The sequence below is a fragment of the Lepidothrix coronata genome, unplaced genomic scaffold (assembly GCF_001604755.1).
Source record: "Lepidothrix coronata isolate B3197 unplaced genomic scaffold, Lepidothrix_coronata-1.0 Scaffold13, whole genome shotgun sequence".
NCBI lineage: Eukaryota > Metazoa > Chordata > Aves > Passeriformes > Pipridae > Lepidothrix > Lepidothrix coronata.
In genome coordinates, this window is record NW_016690193.1 from 7,274,126 (window position 1) to 7,296,981 (window position 22,856).

The window sequence follows — 22,856 nt, forward strand, 5'->3', positions numbered from 1 at the left end:
AACCTTAGGATTTCAAACGGTTTTATAAGAGGAAATATGTAAATCCGTTCCAGCAAAATGCTGGTGAAGTGAAGTCAAGGCTAGAGCAATACATTGATTAGCAAAGAAAGCTATTTTGCATTCTTCTTTTTAGACACTATGCTGAAGATATGAGTATTAATGAGAAACAACTATTTATCTCACCAAAACTGCTTAGGTAGTTGTTTTGTTTTGCAAGTGGATCCCATTTATTAAACATCATACTTACATTTATGAGACTGGCATTTATTATTCTAGTCTATTTAATGGTATATGTATTATTACGAGAACTGTACCACATGAACACCTCCACAACCATTTCATAAGGTAGGGAGAGAAAAAGTTCCTAAATGCTTCTCACTATCCTAGTGAGACTCAGATCCAAAAGGGAAGGATTTGTGATAGAAATTAAATCGAGGAAGCAGATAACATTTTTTTCAGAATCAAAAGCACTCCAGCCTTTTTGTTTGTTTGTTTGTTTCTTCTAAAAGCCACCATTGTTACGCAGCTATCTAAGTAACAGAAATAAACCAACCCAAGTAGTATTTAACTGACAGACTAAGCTACACACACTATTTGCATATTTGTCCTCACCTGGCAGAGGCATGGAGATTGAGGCCATACAATTGGTAAGAGCTGAGTTCTGTGTGACTGCTTTTCAGGGGTCTAATGCAGAAATACTCAGTAGGGAAACATGTTTATTCCTCAGGCATTCTGAAGCTGCAGTGAGCAAACCTTTCCATCTGAATGGATGCAGGCTCCAGGTGTTGGGGAGGGAAAAGAGCACTTAACTTTAACATACTCTAATTTATTTGGGTGAACTCCAAAAGACTGGGCCAGAAAACAAGTATCATCTTTGTCTTCCCTAAATAACTTTTCTAGCTGTGCTATCCTCAGAGAGACAGTTTGGCTTCACTCTGCTGCAACTGATGACTAAGACCATTTTGCCTATGGTCCTGGAAGGGATTGGGCGATGGGGAAGACAAGACAAATCCTATTAGATAGTATAGTTGTCAGACCTAGCTACCACATTCAGATTTTCGCCCCTGTAAATTATTCCTGTTCAAACAATCTCATTCTGCAATTCTAAAACTGCAAGGAGCTATTTCTACCTTAGAGATACACAACATAAGTAAAGTAGTTTATTTCTTAATAATATCTATTAAATCATGGATTTGTAACAGCAGCATTGATGAGATGCTACATGTCTGAGTTCAAAAAAGAAATGGAAAATGAAAAAAATATTCACACTGACAATCTTTTTTTTCCTTGAGGCAAGGGACAATGTCTCTCACTTTAACGATTGATCAAGAATTGAAAAGAGGTTGCCATCTCTGCAAAGGTAACGATCATGCTAATGTTCATTAGAATATTGACAATTATTTATTTATTCATCTAGACAACTTCTGCATGAATTGAACAAATATCTCCACAAATGATTGTACAAACCATGTAAACATAGGGGAAAAAATTAGATTTCTGTATGACATGACCACAAAAAGCACTGTAATAATTAGTTGTTTTTCCTACTTTTATCTCAAAGCAGAGATAATGAAAAAAAAATTTAAAGGAATTTCGATCATAGTCCAGTAAAGACATTTTAATGCACTTTAGATGTTCACTTTAGATCTCAAGCATAAGGAAAAATGAACTAATGTCTTCTCTCACAGTGGCTGTTCAGAGAGACAAAAAAGAATACAGACAACATATTTTCTACAGCATTTCATTTTTGTATGCTTCTCATTACAAAGCACGAACTTCTGTAACTAGTATTATAGTCCTATAAGAACACACAGTTATATATTACATGTTTATCAACTATTTTTATGTATTTCCAGAAGTGAAGAGTATTTGTACCAACTTTTTCAATATAAAACATAAATGCTGTCTAATACAAAATCATCTGAGAGATTGCTATTGCCACAAGTTAGAGTACTTCTTGTAGAATAACTCCATTCATAACTTAAGAACAGAAGGCTGTTAAGCATTTAGTTCACACACTCCACTTAGTTAAGCTGTGTCAACAAAATATCTTAAATTACATTGTGTTAGTGTATATAAGGTTTTTATTTCCTCATCAATGAAAAAATGCAATTTCCCAAGACTAAGTTACTAAAATCTGTCGCAGGTGTTCTACACTAAGATAACTTTTCATTTTTATTTTTCCTGTTCCTGTTATGTCCTTTGGAAATATTTTTAACCTGCAAAGTAGCTTAAACTTAGCAGTATACTGTATTAACTACTAACAGAAAATATTCACTAATGTTACTAATGAAAATAGAATTAAGGGAAGATTATATTTAATTATGTAGAATGTAGCTTTTTTTTATAGATGTTGAAATATTAATCATTGGCTTCTAGTATGGAGGGTTTATGTTTGCTAGAGCCCAGTGTGATTCTCTTAGTGCTTCACTAACTTGTTTGAAAGCAAGTCCTCATGATGAAAATACCTTGAAAACCTGAGGTGGAAAAATAATAACCTGCAAAAATAACCTGAACTATTTTTCCTTCAACACAGTGTAAAAGTTATCCGCTTGATAATATCCACTAGATGTTCAGGGGTCTGGGTAGACACAGGGTGCATTCTGCACACAAGGAGTGATTAGTTACCTTTCCGGTTCCCCTGCCTTATCATACTGATGGAGAATATCCAAATTTAATGTTTGCTATAAAAGCTAGGTGATATGTTTAGCTATTATAAGTACATAAGTAAAAGTAGACATCACTTGCAAATACCAGTTGTTTAAGAAAATGGTGAGAAGATTTTTTTTTTTAAATTGAAGCAAATGAAAAAGAGAGAATATGGAGAAAAGCACTGTCTGTTACTTCTAGTACATATACTTAAGTGCAGGAACTTACACATAAGTGCAGGAACTTACACTCCTCAAAAAGAGCATGAACACAGTATAGCAATTCTACCACAATATATACATCCATTATTTCTTTTCTATTACCACTTTAGTTTTCATCATGTATTTCAGCAAAGTAACCTGTTACAACAGAATTACTATATTACTTATATTTTGATCTACCACCCACCTTTCAAATATTACTATACATTCTAACAATACACTTCAGGCTGGTGAGAGATGAACCTTTAGTTTATGATCTAAGCTAATTACAGTTGTCGTAAATCAGGTTTCCACAGCTATTCTACATTAAAACACTTTCATTTCCTACATAATTGAGAGTAGTCTTTACACCAATGTTTCGAATGTAAGGACAAACACAATCGATGGATGCTGCTGACAGATAATGGGATCACAAGGAAGCAATGAGACACTCCTAGTCAACACAATGCATAATTTTGTTAACAAATCGCCCTCTTATCTCATTGTCATGACTGCCTTTTACTGCAATATTTGAGTAAATGTGAAGCAGATGTTTAAACAAGAATGAGGCTCTCTTTACAGGAGATCTCCCCCAGGCTGGAGTAGCAGCACAGAGAAAAACTCAGTTGCTTTATTTATGTTCTAATTTAGTAAGCATTAGTTGTGAAATAGTTGTCTCAATGACACAAAAATGGCAAATGGGGATTAAATATGCCAACTTTTATAGTGAGGAAAAGTAATTTATGCTTAACATAATTGAGAAAGAAACTACTGGGAATATACTACAATTATAGTACTTCTAAAAAGACCTACTAAATTCTATATAATCACATACATACATGAAAGAGTAACCAACACACTGTGCATAATTTACTAACTTAATTCAGTTTTCTAGGTTTTTTTTCCTTCCATTTTTGAACTAGGCTTCCTACAAAAAACAATAGATAATTTCTGAAAAATTACTAAAAAACAATAATAGACCAAGAAAACATAAAATTTGCTTTTCTGTTTGTTTCATTCATGAAAAGGACCAATTCTGCTACACAGCATTTTTTGTAGAAAAAAAAAGAAAAAAGAACAAACTAAGTAAAAAACCTCTGCTATGATTTATTTCACAAGTTTTCTGACATTGTCTGTGCAATCATAGAAGGTGTGCACAAACCTAAAAGTGACAAAACAAACACACTGGAATCTAACTCCAATTCTCTGGTCCCATATCGCGCAGCTTCTGAAGTAGTGATTTTCCTAGGCCAAAAATAGTAGAAAAGTGAAAACATTTGCTGTTTCTTTCCATTCAGTACAACAGTTTTGTAGATGTATCTCTGTTACCTAGGAAACAGCTGTAAGTTAGATTTTGTGTGCTATTGTCCTTCTAGACAGTATTGAATGGATGGTATCTGCCCATAACAGGAAAAAATTCTGTTTGACGACTAGTCCTATTTAATTTACAAGAGAAAGCTATATATGCAAATTAATTAGTTGCTTATGAAAACATGGCAAATGAATATACACATTCTTAGAAAAATATTAAAGAATCAGCTAAGGTAATAGTTTAGGGAACAGTCCTTAAATCCAAAGCCAGATATCAGACTCTTGTATTTTGTAGTTTTCATAAAAATGAAGAGAAGAAAAGAATGAACATATCATTTAAAAATCACAGTAAATCTGTTCTCAGTTCTTTCACCACATTCATGGTTAATACAGGCACTTTAACCTTTCCTTTCCTAAGCATCCCCATTTACATAGCAGGAACAAGTCCTATGTCAGAGAGCTATTGAATCATTTATATTCATGGTGTGTCTACCTCTGTAAAAGTAATCAGTGGCTGAGATACAACTGGATTCTGAGATACTTATGATTTTGAACTAAGTTTTGTCTGTATAGCACAAATAGTTTCCAAAAAGCCATTTTTCTTTTAAAATTAAAATATCTTTGGATCTACCAGAAATGGCAGCTAGTTTTCAGTGAACCATAACACAGATGAACAGTTTTAAGTAATCCACAACCAATATATACATAAATTAGCTTTTTGGAAATGGAATAGACCTGATAAGCAACAAGCCTACTTTTAACTTTCCACATGCATCTAATTAGCCAAAACAATTCACTGCAAAATTACAAATGATATGTCATGGAGCAAAACTGCGAAATTAATCACAGATAGTATACATATCTATACATACACACATATATAAACTAATACAGATATGTACATATACCCCACATACACAGGATGAAGAAATCACTACAGATGCGATTTGATATTAATTCAATTTCTGATGTATCACTAGAAACAACTTGAAGGTCTTCATCCATTCAGCTATTTTTCAAGACCTATCTATAGATGAAGCATCGAGGTTGTAATCTTACTTGCAGCCCTAACAAATAAAGACGCGTTTTAAACCACCAAAATTGCTTGGGTTTATCTGAGAGAAACTTGAGGTTCGGATATCATTTCACAATATCTTATTTTCCAATATCAAACTCTCATTTTCCAAATCTGGAGCTCAAGTTTTGACCCTTATTCCCTGGTCTCCACTGAAGCTCTGGAACCACACTTGAAGAGAAACAATGTCATCTGTACATAAATGTAACTTTTGACCTTGGGTGTATAGCTTCAGGCAGGTGGAGAGGAAAGTTTTATACTCAAACAAGATAAATGGGGATTAACATCAAAACTTTTCCCTGTTGTAGATATGTTTTAGATAAGAAGTGAGAATTTTCTACCATTTTCTTAAAAATATGAGTTCAGGGCTGCAAATTTTGGCCATGCAGCTTCTCAGCTTTACACATTCAGAGTGCCTGAAAAAAAAAAAAAAAGGAGAGAGAAAAAAAATAAAAAAAAATTTACATTTTTAAAATCTCTAGGTTTGGCTTCTGTTTTTTTTTTCTTGGGGGGGGGCTAAGCTGTATTTACAGCACTCCATCAGCAGATGTGCTGCTTTTTGTCTTCTTATGTAGCATCCGTACTTTCCAATGGGATACATAATCATCTAAGTCTAAATTCAGCATTACTGTCAAAGTTAGATACTTGGATGTTAAGGACTTCAATTATTCAATTCTTTTTGTAAATAGGTTTAAGCACATACAAGAATTGTTAAGAACATTCAACATGGTTGTCTGTTTTTATGTGATACATGTATGAAAATACCTCCCACATAAAAAAACACCCAACTATCCAGAGATGGGCACACAAATACAAAATTTTAAAGTTATATCTGTCAATGTGCTTAGGAAAATACTTCTAAGTGAATACCTTAGCTGGTATATAAAATAGAAATGAAGCTAGCTTATAAAAGCCTTAGTTGCACTTTGTAAATAAGGAATAATGCTATGCTTCCTCAAATACTACCAGTTGAAATGCTTAATCATTCTGATTTTTCCAAAATTAAAATCATAAGATCATAATACAGAAGTAATAATTATTGGGTGATAAGACACCTAGAAGCAGTTTTTCAGTCTTAAACAATCAACATATCAGATAAACTATTCAGATTTTCCTTATAGAAATACAACTTAGGTTAAATAACAGTAGAAGCTGAATAAATTTTCAAGAAGAAAATCGAAAAAATAGGTAATACTATTTCAATTTTTAATTTTTCAGGACCAGTTAGAGCAAACATTATATAAAGTGAGAAAGATTAAAATCAAAAAAGTAACTACAAAATGAAGCAAAGTACCAAAATCAGCATTTGGGGTATTGGCGTGTGTTGGACTTCTAGTTTTTAGTGCAGAGTTGTCATACCACAGATCTCTTGACAGAATAAAACAGGTCATATAAACTTTCACCTTCAAGATGATATTTGAAAGAAATAAGAGGTTGACAATAATGAGCATTTTCCACAGATGAGAAAACACTGAATGTTTGGGTTGCGTGAACTGCATGTTAGTGTCATAAACACCATAAGCAGTGCTAGTCTGTAACTGGCAAATGCAAGACTCTTCTACAGGACTGAGCCTGTCTTGAAAAAACTTATAAATCCACACTGCTTTTAATCAATTATATCATTTCTCAGAATTTCTTGATATTTTGGATGTTTACTTCAGGGTATTATACCATGAAAAAGAAGAGATGAAAATAGGTACATTTAACAAATGAAATGTTTTATTTTCTTGTATCCAGCTCAAGCTTTCAGATCAGTTTTTCTATTTGTTTCATACAACTTAAAAAAAAACAACTTTCATTTTGTAAGTAAACATTAATGTATAACATTAATAAAATAATCTGGGTTTGCTTGTCCTTTTTAAAAGAAAAATTAAGAGACAAAAAGAGAAAAGCACTGTGTCCCAAAGGAAGGCATTACTAAAAATGAAGGCTGAGACAGAAGTTTAATGCAGCATTTTATTTTCCCCTCTAGTGGAGTTAACCCAACCATTGATGTTAGTCTTCCTCTCACAGGGCTTAAAGAATTTTTGAGTTGGAGTACCTAAAGCGACATTCTGAAAGCTATGAAATGCTATAGGCTCACATTAAAAAAAAAAAAGAAAAAAAAAAGATGAAAAAGTATTCCAAATCCAGCAGGGAAACTCTTATAGGATATAAGCTTAGCCAGAAAATCTATACAGAATTCCACTTTTGCTTCTTGGGAAGCGTGTGTCAGAAGGCTCTCTTATTAAAAACAAATAAACAAAAAGTTACTGAAAGAGATGAAATATTAAGTCACTATTTTCCTTTTTCCAAGAGCTTCCATGAGATGCAGAGTACTAACAGGTTTAAGAAGATGAGGTCTCAAGAAGATGAGGTGTCAAGACTGGCCTAAGCCTAACTAAAACAGTACCACAGTTAAAAAAAAAGACAGTTCCATTGCTCCATTTCTATTTCTTCTCCATCATAGCCTATTTCCACTACTTCCTTTGTTTCACCTTTAGCACAGTTGGGTTCTAGTGCTAATTACAGAAGTTTTTACGTTCAGCCTTTTGCTATAGGAAAAATAGAACTAGTTTTGTGTGTGTGTGTATATATATGGAACCAAAAATTTACTACTGTTAATCCAATTAAAATTTTAAGTCTATTACCTCCATTTATTTCATTAATTCAGAAAAGCCTTAATTATGCAGACAAAATTTCTTTAAAAACCTTTTCTAGTATTCTCTTGAGATATTTATCTTATGTTCACTCTTGCAGTTTTTCTCTGGGTACTAAGGTTTCAGTCTTTTCCTCAGGAAGAGGAGGAACATGAAGATATGGTGAGAGGTTCTTTCTACTTAGTCTCGGCCTGTCTGTGGCTTAGTTTTATATGTTTCACCATCAGAACCTGCTTCTCTTGGGGAACAATGTTAAGTAGAAAAATGGACAAATCAACCTTCAGTTGAAATACAAGGTTATTATTTGATAAGAATAAATTACCCATATATTGTTTTGAGAGAGCTCAAACAGGATAGGCAATAGTCATTTGACCACTAGGCAACTTTTGAAACCAACAAAATCACCTCAGTCCAAGGCAAGACCAGGCAAGTCTTGAGACTCCCTGCCCTGTCAGGTCAATACAAAGGGGCTTGTGGTTGGTTGGTTGGTTGGTTGGTTGGTTTGTTTGTTTGTTTGTTTTTAAAGCAGGAGGAAAGGGGAAAAAAAAGGGGAAAAAATCCTACAGGGCTATTCATCTTTTGAGGAATGAATACAGTATAAGCTAAAGCAATTCAGAGAAATGTGACCTATTGTGGATCAAGGTCAGGAGGTGTATGTGATGAAACTTGATTTTAGCCAGCCTAAGGAAGATACAATAGTGTTTCCCAGGCTGAGCATCATAATTCTGTATTTGTTCCCTGCTTTCTCCATCCTTCCCACATATAAGAATATGATGGTTTGGCAGTAAAAGGAGAAAAACAAGATTTATAAGTTGAAACTCAAGTAAAAGAGTATGCAATTTGCCTTTGAATCCACACCAGAATGTAACCTAACTACACTTGCCTGGCACCAGCATAAGTATCTGATCAGGTTGATAATTCTTAACCAATTTCACGTATCACTTCTAGGTTTAGTGTTTCTCTACCTTATGTTGTATAGGCTTGAAATTGTATTTTGAGGTTCAAACAAATTTTGAAAATGATCAGTTTTGGGTGGGAAGACAATGTAAAAAGGATTTTCACAGGATCACAAAATATGCTGACTTGGAAGGGACCCACAAGGATCATCAAGTCCAACCCTTAGCCCTGCACAGAACCATCTCCAAGAATCACACCATGTGCCTGAGAGTATTGCCCAAATGCTTCTTGAATTCTCTCAGGCTTGGTGCTGTGACCATTTCCCTGGGGAGCCTGTTCCAGTGCCCAACCACCCTCTGGGTGAAGAACCTCTTTCTAATATCCGACTTAAATCTGCCCTGATACAATTTCAGGCACTTCCCTTGGGTTCTGTCACTGGCCACCACAAAAAAGAAATCAGCGCCTTCCCTTTTTCTTCCCCTCAAAAGGAAGTTGTAGACTGCAATGAGGTCTCCCCTCAGTCTCCTCTTCTCCAGACTGAACACATCAAGTGACCTCAACTGCTCCTCATACAGTTTCCTCTCAAGGCCCTTCACCATCTTTGTTGCTCTCCTTTGGACACTTGCTAACGGCTTAATATCTTTCTTATATTGTAGTGCCCAAAACTGCACACAATATTCATGTTGAAGCCACATCAGTGCAGAGCAGAGCAGGACAATCCCCTCCCTCGACCGGCTGGCGATGGTTTGCCTGATGCCCCCCAGAACACGGTTGGCCCTCCTGGCTGCCAGGGCACTGCTGACTCATATTCAACTTGCTTGTCAACCAGGACTACCGGGTCTCTTTCTGCAGCACTGCTTTCCAGCATCTCATTCCCCTGTCTGTACGAACATCTGAGGTTGCCCCATCCCAGGTGCAGAATCTGGCACTTTCCCTTTGTGGAACTGCATATGGTTGGTGATTGTCCAGTCCTCTAATTTCTCAAAATCTCTCTGCAGGTCCTCCCTGCCTTCTAGGGAGTAAAAACAGCTCCTCCCAGTTTTGTGTCATCTGCAAACTTGCTTGGTACCCCTTCCAGTCCTGTGTCCAAGCGATTTATGAAGATGCTAAAGAGCATTGGGCCTAAGATGGAGCCCTGTGGAACCCCGTTAGTGACAGGTCACCAGTCTGATGTCACCCCATTCACTATTACCCTCTGTGCTCAACCCATGAGCCAATTGCTCACCCACCATGATGTGTTTATCCAGCTGTGTGCTGGATATTTTGTCCAGGAGGATCCTGTGAGAGACAGTATCGAAAGCTTTACTGAAATCCAAAAAGATTACATCAGCTGGCTTCCCTTGGTCAGCTCGATGGGTTACCTTGTCATAAAAGGAAATCAGGTTTGATAAGCAGGACTTTCCTCTCATGAATGACCAATGACAACATTGTCTTTCAGGTGTTTTTCAATACCACCCAGGATAATCTTCTCCATAAGTTTACCAGACACTGAAGTGAGACTGACGGGCATGTAGTTTCTGGGGTCCTCCTTCTTGTCCTTCTTGAAAATCAGGACAACATTCACCAGCTTCCAGTCAGCTAGGACCTTCTTGGATTCCCAAGACATCTCAAAAATCATCAAGAGAGGTTGTGCGATGACATCAGCCAGCTCTTTGAGGATTCTAGGATGAATCCCATCAGACCTCATAGATTTGCTTATACTAGAAATTAGAGTTGTGTGAATCAATCCAAGAGAAAAGCTAGGTCTACACAAACTGACTTTCATTTACTCGAACCATGCAAATTCTTGGATTATACACAAATGTATTTTGACCAATCATCCCTAAACAGCATTTTGATTATTTCCTTTCACAATCACAGAAAAGGCTACCTAAAGAGAATGGATCAATAATTTTATTCTAGAATCCCTATAAAGAGATACCTGTTTTAGTAGAGATATTTCTCATCTGTGGTTTGATGCAGATCCGGCATTTCAGCAACTGCAGTGAAATTCTTAGCTTTGTTTTCCTACTGCTGAAGCTTTGTTTCTAAGTGTTTTGTTCAGCACTTGATCTTCCACAGAAAATGTCCTTAATCACAGAGACTTAGCGATGTAAAAATTAGTCTCATTTCTATTTGGTATCATATTAATTCTGTGTTTCTAGATAAAGTCTTTCACATGATTCAAAAAGAAATGACTACTGATTATGACTAAATTAGGACACTCTCAAATTGGGAAGCACTGAAGTGAACTTTGACGAAATTTAAAAATATATTAAAGCCATCTTTCCATTACTGTTTAGAGAAGAAGTGCTATAAAATTAAAAAAAAGGCTTACTTTAAAGATGATGGGTTTGGATCTCTAAAAAAAAAAAAAGAAAAAGAAAAACAACAAAACCAAAAGACAAAAAAAACCCCCACCATAACACAATCAACAAACCCCTCCAACAATCCCCAGAGCAAGTGAAGCTCAAATTTACCTGAAACTTCAGCATTTTATAATTGTATATAGAGTAAGGCTAATGTAAAAAATCTAAATTCCTAGCTTTCTATCACACTGTCTTTCTAACCTTTCTAAACTATCGCAATTTATAAGTCCAGCAAGAATTAAATAGAAATGGATTTTTTGAAAAATAGTTGCAGCAAGCTTAAAAATGAAACATATAAAGACCACAGAATTTCTACACAGAAGGATATACACACAAACATATAGAAACACCAACCAGATGTATATAGACAACAACTAGAAATACGTATTCAATTTTTAAGATTTATATTTTTTTAAAAAAAAAAAAAAGTTGGAAATTTAGGCCAGAAAGCTGCTGAAATTGGGTGTCATATAATGCTAACTCAGTGGTTTTATTTTTTTGGCAAAAAAATTATGGTATAATTGATTAGAGTAGAATGAAGGGGATTGCTTTTTTTTTAATTTGTCCTAATTCTAATTTCAGTTTTTTATAACTTTTTTGCTTTCTCTCTGTGACTGTTGGATAGTGTTTTGTTACTAGTTAATGCAGTTACCTCCCAAGCCAAATGACGGCTGTATCCTAACCATAACTAAAGATAAGTTTTAGACATACCAAGTTGTCTAAATAAAGAGTACCGCATGTGTGTCAACCATTACAATTAACATGTCAAAAGAAAGGTATATGCAGGTCAGCTTTTGCATCTGAACTAAGGAGAACACATTTAAATGTTATTTCAGCATTAACCTAATTTTGCTTATGAATTCTGATATTAGGCATTGTATACCCTAAACAGAGGTAACTTTCAAAGTAAGCATGTAGTGAAACTAGAGTTTAAATAGTTTTAATGATTCTGTAATCATGTCTTTCCTTGAACGGTACTTTTTGTTTTGTTTTCACCTTTCTTTAACTGCAAAAGTCTCCTTGTCTTTATTTATCTTAAGTTTTTAGGATAAAAATAGATATATTTAAAAAATCAAGTTATGCTTTTACTAAAGGACAAAAGCTGACTTGAAAGACCATTTATGGATGAAAATACCATATAACAACTCTTGTTACAATTATTAGCTGTTAAAAACATATTCCAGATCTGCATTATAGTGGAAAGCTTTCAATTTAATAAAATATTTCCATGATAATACTAAAATTTATTTGTTTGTGTTGTCTAGTTAATGTTTTTTCTTGAGAGCATTTCAGGGATCACTGAGCAGAGTCCTAAGAGACTGTGGAAATTTGTCTTTGTACTTTGTAACACATGTATTTCTTCCTGAACAGGAATACTTATAGTTACTATATTTTATATAAAGACTTTGAAATAGGTGGTTTGGTTTATCTATATGAACTTACAGTGATAACAAGATAACGCCTAAGACTTTAAAATATGGACTTTCAACCTGTCGACTAATATGGGGCACAGAGTAATTTTGGGTACATCTATCCCCTCACAATATACCATGTAAACTGATAGTTCTCATTCCATAAATCTCCTTTTCACAGATAAATTAAGGGAGGTGGTCAAAGATTTCAAAATATGGAATCTGCAAAACAGATACAATTCTTGTCTATTTATGGAAGAATTACATCCATGTCTGCCATTTTTATTCTCCTCCTTCCAAAGTTTGACTTCAAAGTAAATAGGCTTCCCGTCTCTATAAAAAAATACTGAATGAGAAAAGGGCAACACTATAGGTTGCTTTTTCCAGTATTTCTCTTTAGAGGAATTCTAATCTCAAATCATACTAAAATGGTCTGCCCTACCATAAATTTTGTTATACTTGTGCCAAGTCTTTAAGCCATACAGGTTCAGCTGGTCTATGAAGAAGGAGACATGTTCTCCCTCCAAGAAGATTTACCTAGTCAAAGTCCAAATGCCAAGAGTTCAGCAAGAGCAGAGAATCTTTCAGTGACTGAATTAAACTAACATCTGCAGACTAAAGTGACCCTTAACAATGAAAGAAAATTATATATATTAAGAAAACAAATAAGTGTGGATGTTTAATAATAGCTCTTAATAAAACTGATAAATCGCTAACATAATAATTTAGGCAAAAAAAGGGCCATTGTTCTTCCAAATTGTTGAATCAATAACTGTATTCAAATTCTTCCTTAACATAATGGAAAAACTAATTTTCAAAATACCTTACTTTATCATCAGATACGACGTATTATTTTAGAATAAAATCAGTTCCAGTTTCAAATGCATTACTCCAGTTACCCATGTTAAAGAACACTAGCATAAGTGCTGGCTAACAGAACCACAGCAGCAGGAAAATAATGGGAGATGAAGGGCATGGACAACATAGAAACTCCACACAACAATGTATTGTGAAAACTCTTTTTGTTTCAATTTTCAGAGTGCTAAACAACAGGTGTTAATGTCAAACAAGTTAACAAATAAGAGTAGATAGATTAAACATTAAATGCCATTAAAACTCACCCCCTGACATGCGATATTGCTGTTACAGTTCCATAGAAAATATGATGCTGGGAAATTATGTCAAACAGAGCACGTATAGAAATAGGTATATTTATGTGCACTAAAAATAATAAAGCGATAGCTAAGTTCAATTGTGAATAAGATAGCAGATAAGTATTTGTTCAAAGCATTTAATCTTTTGAAAGGTGTTAATTACCCACGGGAAAATTGTATCTGCATAATACTGCTTAAGATATCTACAACTGTAACAGAACAATTTTGGCTGCTATTATGTTTTTATTGTTACAGAAAAGCAAGAATACAGTGGTATGATATAATAAAGTACTAGCAGTTGCATAGAAATAATTATGGCTATAGTTATAAACAACAATTATCCTCAGGTTTTTTTTTTTTCTAAATAACAATTAATTCTGGAAACTCATTTAAAAAACTCTACAAACAAACTTTATATGAATTTCATCTTGGTTGGTTGTTTGAAATAGCAGTCATAGATTTGATTTAAATAAAACTGTCCATTTTAGCTTCTTATACCAAACAACACCATGATAAAAAATTAATATTTTGAAAAAGATATTTCCTTTTCATACATGACAGAAAATACACAAATACAGTTGTATTACTACTACTACAAGATTACTTAGTGGATTGGGTCAAACTATTCCATTTTTGCAAACTCATCCTAATTCAAAAGTAAAGTAAAAAGAATTCACAGGAGACTCATGTACTGCCTAAAAACGTAATGTATATGCACGGAATAATAGTGACAAAATCTCTCATGATTCAGTGTGACTGAATTCTGAGTATTGGTACCAGACGTTTACTATTGCCACTAGTTAAACTCACAAAGTAGATGTTCAAAATTCTCTACCTGGAAATAAAAAGCATGTATTAATTACTACTAATTCTAGTATCCATAGTTATACAAAAATGATTTTAAAGACTAAAGTCTTTAGAAAAAGGAGTACATTGGAAAGAAAATTATACTGTGATATGTGCCCCCCTGTGTGAATACATGACACTCTGATGTTAAGAATTTGTAAATTTGTGCAGGTTTAACCTGAATTTGCCTCTAGACCCTAACTGAAAAGGGTAGAAGAGGAAAAAAAGGCAGAAAAGAGCTCCATATTACCCTAATACAAAGATTGTTTTCAAGTTAGGTAGTTTTCAGAGCTTTCTACCAGTGACAGGTAACCCAGACTTAGTCTGTTATCTAACTGAGAAATTGAATTCTATCATTTACGAACAAGGGGTACCACAACATTCACGTAATAGAGGCAAAGAACATTATTTTTGTTGTTATTATTATTACTACTATTACTACTTCTACCCTGAGAAAAGGGTGGGATTAAAGCACTACACAGATTTGCTTTGCAAGAGTAATTTCTTTTTATGAGATAGTTCCAGTTGCCCCCTGAAAAAGCTGGATTTTCTGCTTGTCCTCCAAACTAACTAATATATTGCAGGCTTTCCAGGTAGACTTACTATGCAAATTACCTTGAGAATGAAACTGAATCTTTATTTCTCTTCTTTTTTCTATATTCCATATCTAGTAAAGAGGAAGTGGGGAGAATAGACATAAAACTGTCTTTTAGAAATGAAAAAATAACCCTTAAATTTTATAAATATGAAGATGTTAAAAGTCATTGGTAATATAGCTCTGTTGCTTTCTCTAGAGTTGCAAGTACAGTTGTTCTTTACTTCTGGGTTGCGAGGAGGATGTTCCTGGGTTCTGTTTTGATTTAAAGGAAAGCAGAAATCCAAAAATTCTCACTTCCATACTTCTCAGAAATTCATAATTCTTTCATTAGATGTATTGTCAGGACATAAAATGAACCACATTAAGATACAGATTTTCACCTTTATAAATTAATAAGCTTATTTCATCTTCTAAATTTACTTGCTCTGTTATCAGAAGAGATAGTTAAGATCCTCTCCTATATATTCAAAATACATTTTTGAAGTCTTAAACAGATAGTAAATGTTAAGAAGATTTAATTACCAGTAACCAGAATTCTCAGAGATGCCAAGTCCACATGTGCATTTATATTTTGTGACTGCAATGAGCCAAGAAATATTTTTGGCCTTGTACTAAATGGGCCAATATATCCATATGCAAATTGGAACATGATCCCTTGGGCAAACACTGCATATAATATAACACTTGACTGGACTAAATAGAAAAAGAATGGAAAGCAAGTACACAGGATATTCAGTTCCTTAATAACTCCCCATTTGTTAAATTAATGTTTCTTTAAAACTCTAAGGAACTTCCACTATGTCAATTCAAAACTTTAGTGACTCCCTGACCACTTAAAATTACTTTGAGTCCTTCCTGGGAATAACAATATTCATTAAGAGCTGTTAAACATAGCTAATTCAGCAAGGATACACTGCTGTGTGAGTAAACAGAAACTGCAAGAAACCACAGCTCTCCAAAAAAGAGGTGTTCTAGTTACGTTTGTAGGTCAGCTAAGTGTTTTGTAAGCCTTTAAGGCAGTTCCACCCTTTCAGATTTACAAGAGGTTTCAAAAAATCTGTTATTCTTCAAAAGTCCACCAAGACAAATGGTCAAGAATTTTAGGACTGTATTTGAGATCAAATGCCTGATACATGGCCAGCTTCATAGCATCACAAGTCTTTATGAAAAAAGTATCAGTAATATAAGAAGATGCTGCTGAAGATGGAAATTTGTCACTAAAGACAAATGTATTACCTAGGCCAATTACAGCACTTGCATTAATTCTGAAGAGTTGTGGATCTGAAGAGGCCTCTTCTGGAAGGCCCTTTCAAGTTTAAGATTAACCTAAAAAACTTTTTTTAATCCTTTTGAATAATGCTTAAAAAGTGTTTGGATATGGTGTGTATCACCAGAGACAGGAGGCGTGTACCCAAACTCCAACCTATGCTAAGCAGTGGAGAAATGATCTCATTAAGAAGAGAATATTTTGCCTTAATAGTCTGAATTCTCATGTTCAGTAAATTAGTGTGTGTCATCGAAGTGAATTATAGTCTATTCTCGGAGCCTGCACTCCTGAAAATACAAATGATCTGATCTTAAAGAAGGTGGGGACGGCCTTCTTGGGCCTGAACGAGTGCCCAGGCTTCAGAGATATCCCTGAGGCATCTTGGCAGGCTCAGTCTCAGATACTGAACAGATGCCAGAGGACATCAAGAATTTGAAGAAGAGGAACTGGAAAATATTTAAATATGAGAGGCCTGACACTAAAGCATACTGCAAAAAGTGAGATCACCTCACCAAGTCATGTTCCTTACCAGGGCAGTGGGAGACAATCATGGCACAACACTGACATTGCTGCTGCTAAAGGCTTCTTAACCCATTTGTTGGCTCAGATCAACCCCCTTAGTTTTCACAGTGGAAACTTCTAATTACAAGCCATGATCTCAGGCATATTTCAGGTGCTGAGAGCAGACATTGTGGCTATAAACTGAGAAATCCATCTATATCTTAACTGGGCATAATCTTCTAGGTTCCTATTGTCTGGCAGTCTTAAGGGATTAAAAAAAGACAGATAAAAAAAGCCTTAGCAGAACAAATTTAAAATGTGACAGGTGTGTTATGAACAATAGACCAAGCAATTCTGGAGCTGTGAAGGCCACAGGCAGGTTAAGAAATTTGTTATTCTACTTTTTTCCCCAGGGGAAAGAGAGATCAAGTAAGTAAAAAGAAAATTATAATGGCAAGGACAAATATTTAAAAGATTAAGTAGGTTTGGCTGAAAAAAACCCAACAACAAGTAATTTGAGGTTTTTTGACAAGCATTTTAAATCAGGACAGGAAGACAAAATGAAGGATGTGGGTGGACATACCCACTCTTTATCCATGCCTGAGCACAGAACATCATCAATAGATACTGTTGAAGGCAAAACACATACCAATAACAAACATTTCTGACATCTACCAATTGAAGATATACATAAAAAAATAAGTATATACTGTAATTCATGCTGAACAAAACACTATCTCTGCTTTACTACAAAGGTTCTTGCAAAGGGTCAGATGTGGGAATCTAAATTCCAATCTGAGCATTAACTAACTTTATGTTGCTTATCTCAGTAAAAGAGTTAAGGAACATTTAGAACCTTCTCAGCAGAAAATTTTCCAATTTAGCATTCACAAGTGGGTATATATTTAGCCAGTTATTTGAGTCTCCTTTTATCTCCACATCAATATATGCTGCTATGGTATGACCTGGAACAGAGTCTAGGGTAAATATTTTCCTTCAAAGCTTTCTCATCACACAATACTGATGATGACTTTTCATGCCGAAGGTAGTCCTCTAAGGAGAATTTTATCAGGCATATGTCATATAACCATTTCTTGCTGTGTATATTGTCAGACACGAAGAAGAATATTTTGTCAGAACAGAAATATTTGGTCAACAACAAGAATGGGCTGTTTAAAGAGCAGGTGTCAAAATAGATGTAGTTTTTATTATTATCCTTTTGCCATCTGACGCTAAAATCAGCTCCAGTTTATTCAGATTATTATTTGTTCTGTGCTAAAATTATGTCATGCTCAGCAAATATAAATGTTATCTGTTCAGAAGAAGTTATATGCTAAAGGCAAATTCACAGAATATGATCACACACCCCTTTCCCTTACCCCATTCTATTTTTCTACCCCTAAATTTTCCATGACTTGTTAAACAAGTTGGTTTACTCACTATGGTAGAATTAATTATGTTAAAAGCAAAAGAGACCTTGCACTTCAGTGTATCAGTACTGAATTTCTGCACTGTCAGAATATTTTGTTCCTCAATCACGCAATGAATTAATATGCAAATATTCTCTCAAAAGCACACATTGAAAATTTCCACACATTACTGCAGTTGCTCTAGATTATCTTCTCCCACACCCTTAAAGCAAAGAGTGATAAAAGTCTTGATGTGCTTTCCCTGTGGACATAATGTTTCTATCAAACAGATGGGTGGATTTCTTCAATCTTTCTAACAAGAATTAATGGAAATTAAAAAAGGATTTATTGACTGGCGGCAGATGGCTGAAGGATTTTGCTTAGGTACGACTCATGTAAATTACAAAAAAAGCAAATTCAGTCTCCTGGTGTGGACAAGAGGTTACTTCTGCATTAAATTAGGAGCATTCTGTTTAGATGTTAAAAGGAATTAAACACTTTCTTTTATACTTTGTCAGACATCAAGACATTAATGGTCTCTTGATCATCATACATAGTGCAGGCCTGCTTTGCATTCTTGGGAACAAGCCCATAGAAACACTCATGATAAAAGATATTATGTTCAGATTTAAAATAGCTGCTGCTTGTGTATGTACTTGAAATTGTCTCCTGCTGTCCCAGCTCCTCACAAGCTGTAGCCTCCTCGTTGTTTACTAACAAGTTCCACTAGCTTGTGTTCCTCACAAGCAAAGCAAAGGTAAAAACAGCTAGAAGGAAACACAAAAACAGTAGAGCTTTTTGCTTCAGTACTGTCCCATCTCCCTCAGATATGAACTCCTATTAGTACACATCATACTGGAACAGTTATAGACAATTCTAGGAAAAACTGACTAGCTATCTGAAGATAACTAAGAGTCATCACTTCCCTTTTCACAGCTAAGTTTGGATATCAGGGGATTAATAGAATTGCCTGTCAAAGGTACATCTTACTTGTTCTGAAGCTTCAATGTCATCAGCAACTGCAAAGCTATGGAAACCCACACAGGAAACTAACTACCTGTTGTTCAATACTATCTGTACAAATGGTAGAGTACTGCAGGAAACCAGCCTTGTAGGCACAGAGTTCTCTGTCTTACATTTTCCTCACTGCTGAAAGCTTTTTGATACTGCTTTCTTGAAAACAGGCATAATAGAGGGGATTCTTTTTAGCCACATCATACTCCTGAGAAATGCCAAAACACAGTTTGGTGAATGTTCTTCTGTACAAGACAGGTATTATATTAGCAGCAAATGTTCAGCCCAGTATTTCAGCACACACCTGAGCATTGCTTATTCCATAAGTCATATGCTTGGGAAGAGTGGGCCAAGGAATATGACATTTGCTTTCTATTTCACAGACTCATGGATTGGGTAAGGTTGAAAGAGACCACATTGGGTCATCTGGTCCAACCTCCCTGCTCAAGCTGAGTTGTCCTGGAGCACATGGCACAGAATTGCATCCAGGCAGTTCTTGAATATCTCCAGTGAGGGAGACTCCACAGCCTCTCTGGGCAATCTATTCCAGTGCTCCCAGGTCACCCACACCATAAAGGAGTTCTTCCCCATGTTCAGGTGGAACTTCCTGTGCATCAGTTTCTACCCTTTGCCTCTTGTCCTATAGCTTGGCACTACAAGGGAGTAGTATCCCCTTGACACTTTCCCTTCTGATACTGACAGTCATTGATGAGGTCCTCTCTGTCACCTCTTCTTGAGGCTGAACAGGCCCAGCTCTCTCAGCCTTTCCTTATAAGCAATCATCTTTGTTGCTTTCTGCTGGGCCTGCTCCAGGAGCTCCATGTCTGTATTGCGCTGAGTCCAGAAGCGGACACAGCACTGCAGATATGGCCTCACCAGGGCTGAGAAGAGGGGTGGGATCACCTCCCTCAACCTGCTGGCAATGCTCTTTCTAGTGCACTCCAGGAGATCATTGGCCTTGTGGCCACTGCTGGGTCATGGGCAGTTTGCTGTCCAACAGGACCCCCAGCTCCTTCTCTGCAGAGTTGCTTTTCCATGACTGTGTAAAATCTAACAGCTCTGGGTCTAAAAACTCTATGACTGAAATTTTAGAACACATATTTTTTATGTATTCAGAATATTTTGCTACTATGCAAAAAATTTATTTATTCTTTGATAAAAATATATATGGAAAGAAGATATAAGAATATTTATTCACCCGAAATCAATTTAAATGGATTCTATTAAATATCCTAATAATCTTAATAATAACAACATTTTTTGTTCTCATCCATAAAGGTGTTGATGACCTAGTATAATATTAAGTTACAAGCTCTGAGGCCTCAGAAATTATACATTAAAGAGACAATAACTTATTTATAGGTTCCATTAAATGTTTATGTTCCTTTGGCTAAAAAAGGAACCCTCTCATTTTATATTGTTGTAATTACAGAAACTAATTAGAGAGTTAATCCCTGTTTCTGGTGAAACAATAAACCAAATAAAAATATCTTCTGTCAAGACTTAATAGTATTTAACCAATATCTGCATTTTATTAAAATTTATCTTTTAATATTTTTTATGATTTTATGATCCACTTAATTTTTAAAAGCACACTGGAAACAGATCAGGATGATGGTGTTTAGGCACTGTTTTACTGCTTGCTTTTTTAACCCCTCCAGAACAATAGCCTATATATTTGTGCAATCTGTATGGAATCTGTTCCTTTTACTAAGAAAAAGCATTTATGTGAACAGTGAAAATCATAATTACTGGCGTATTTCAACTCTGCCTAGATAGTAATATTAGTTGCAATTCCAAAATATTAATGGATTTTCGTGTTCTAAACTTTAGGTGAAGCTTGCCTTAATCAGCCTTACTTGGAATTGCAAAACTTATCTTAAAATGACCTTTAAGAATTCTTACCTCATCATACATACAATTTGAGAAAAATTTCCAAAACTAGCAAACCTCTTCCCAAATTTTGTTCCTATAATAATTAACGTACATAATACTAACATTATTAAAAGTATATGGATTGTATGATTTGCTTGGTAGATGAGTACATTCTGAATAACAGTGTGCAGTTTTGAAAGCTGTCACCCCTGATTTCAAGTGATGTGTACTTAGAAACAGTTTTCTTTAGCAATGCAACACAGATAGATGAAGAACTTGAATGGCTATACACAAAAGCAAATTGAAGGACATGACCCATCATGCATTTATTAAAAACAAGATTCATCCAGTTCAGTCAATGATAATATTGCTGTTCTGCTGAAAACAGTAACAGTTTTGCTTTGAATGTTTGGTCTACAAATCCAACAGGAATGCAATAACTTCATGAAAAGCAATTAAACTGAGAAGAAATATCGCTCTGTTTTTTACTTATCATGATAAATTATTGTAACCAAAACTCACAGAGAAAATAATTTAGGTTTGGTAGAAACCACAAACTTCTACAAACTTATCCAATAATTTGTCACATATATTTACTGCTGCTAGATTTCAAAGCTGTCTCCATATCCTGTTCTTAGCCCACAGTGAGAGCTACATTATTAGAAAATGTCTGTAGAGTTGGTTTGTGAGAAAACTAGCTAGAAAATTAAGGATTATGTCCCACTAATACCATCTAAAGATACATGTTGCTTATCCCAAGTCTAACTGAATTTCAACCTAGTTAAATGCTAAATAATTTAACTAAAAAAAATTAGACTTTTCTGCTACCTTTTAAGTACAGCTAAAAAGAAGTTATGCCTTTTATTTTGTATTTACTATGGGCTTCAATGATTTAAAAATTAAGAAAGTTGGAAGTGAAGCAGTTGAAATATTTAATACTTAATTGGACTTGATGAACTTTAAATGAGTTTTTAAACAAGTGTGTGTCAGATGAAAGCCTGAATTCTGCTCCATGCTAAAAAGATATTTTCATGGAACATTCATGCTGAATACACCTAACTGATTTTTTGAAAGCCGTGTTGGCATTGTAATGATTTTTCTCTGTAATAATCAAAATAGATCACTTTTCTCACTTGAATGTTTGCATCTTAAATAGTCAAGTTCTTCTGTAATTTACTATTATAAAATGCGATAATTAATTGTATTAAATTGTGATTAGTCTAAACAAGACAAAACATAATGACTAGCTTCCTTCCATAGAGTAGAATTCTCCTGAAAGTACTAAATGTAAGATGCAATACCACTTTATTCTATTTTTTTCAAGGTAGTTGATGAGATATAAGTACAAGCCAATTCTATATCATTTATATGCAAATAACTTTGATTTTTAAAAAACAATAAATCCAGAAATCATACTTTTTTCAATATAGCAAGCCTGCATAATAATTATTTGGAACAAATTCCTTTATGAGCAAGTCATTGACCATGAAGTTCCAAAAGAGAAGCTTAGAACAATGATGTGAGGGAGCAAAAATACATAAATATATAAATATTTATTTTTTTAATATAAACCAGGAAAGTGTAATATGAGTTTTTTTAAATCATTCAGTCAAACTATTTGATGATAGCAAAACCAAGCATTAATTAACTTAAGTTGCTTA

General features: G+C 34.7%; 1 protein-coding gene across 5 annotated transcripts in view; it reads right to left on the reverse strand.

The window, feature by feature from the left end:
• FSTL5 (follistatin like 5) overlaps window positions 1-22,856 on the reverse strand; it is a 291,375-nt gene that overhangs the window by 139,204 nt on the left and 129,315 nt on the right. The gene's annotated exons all lie outside the window — the stretch shown is intronic.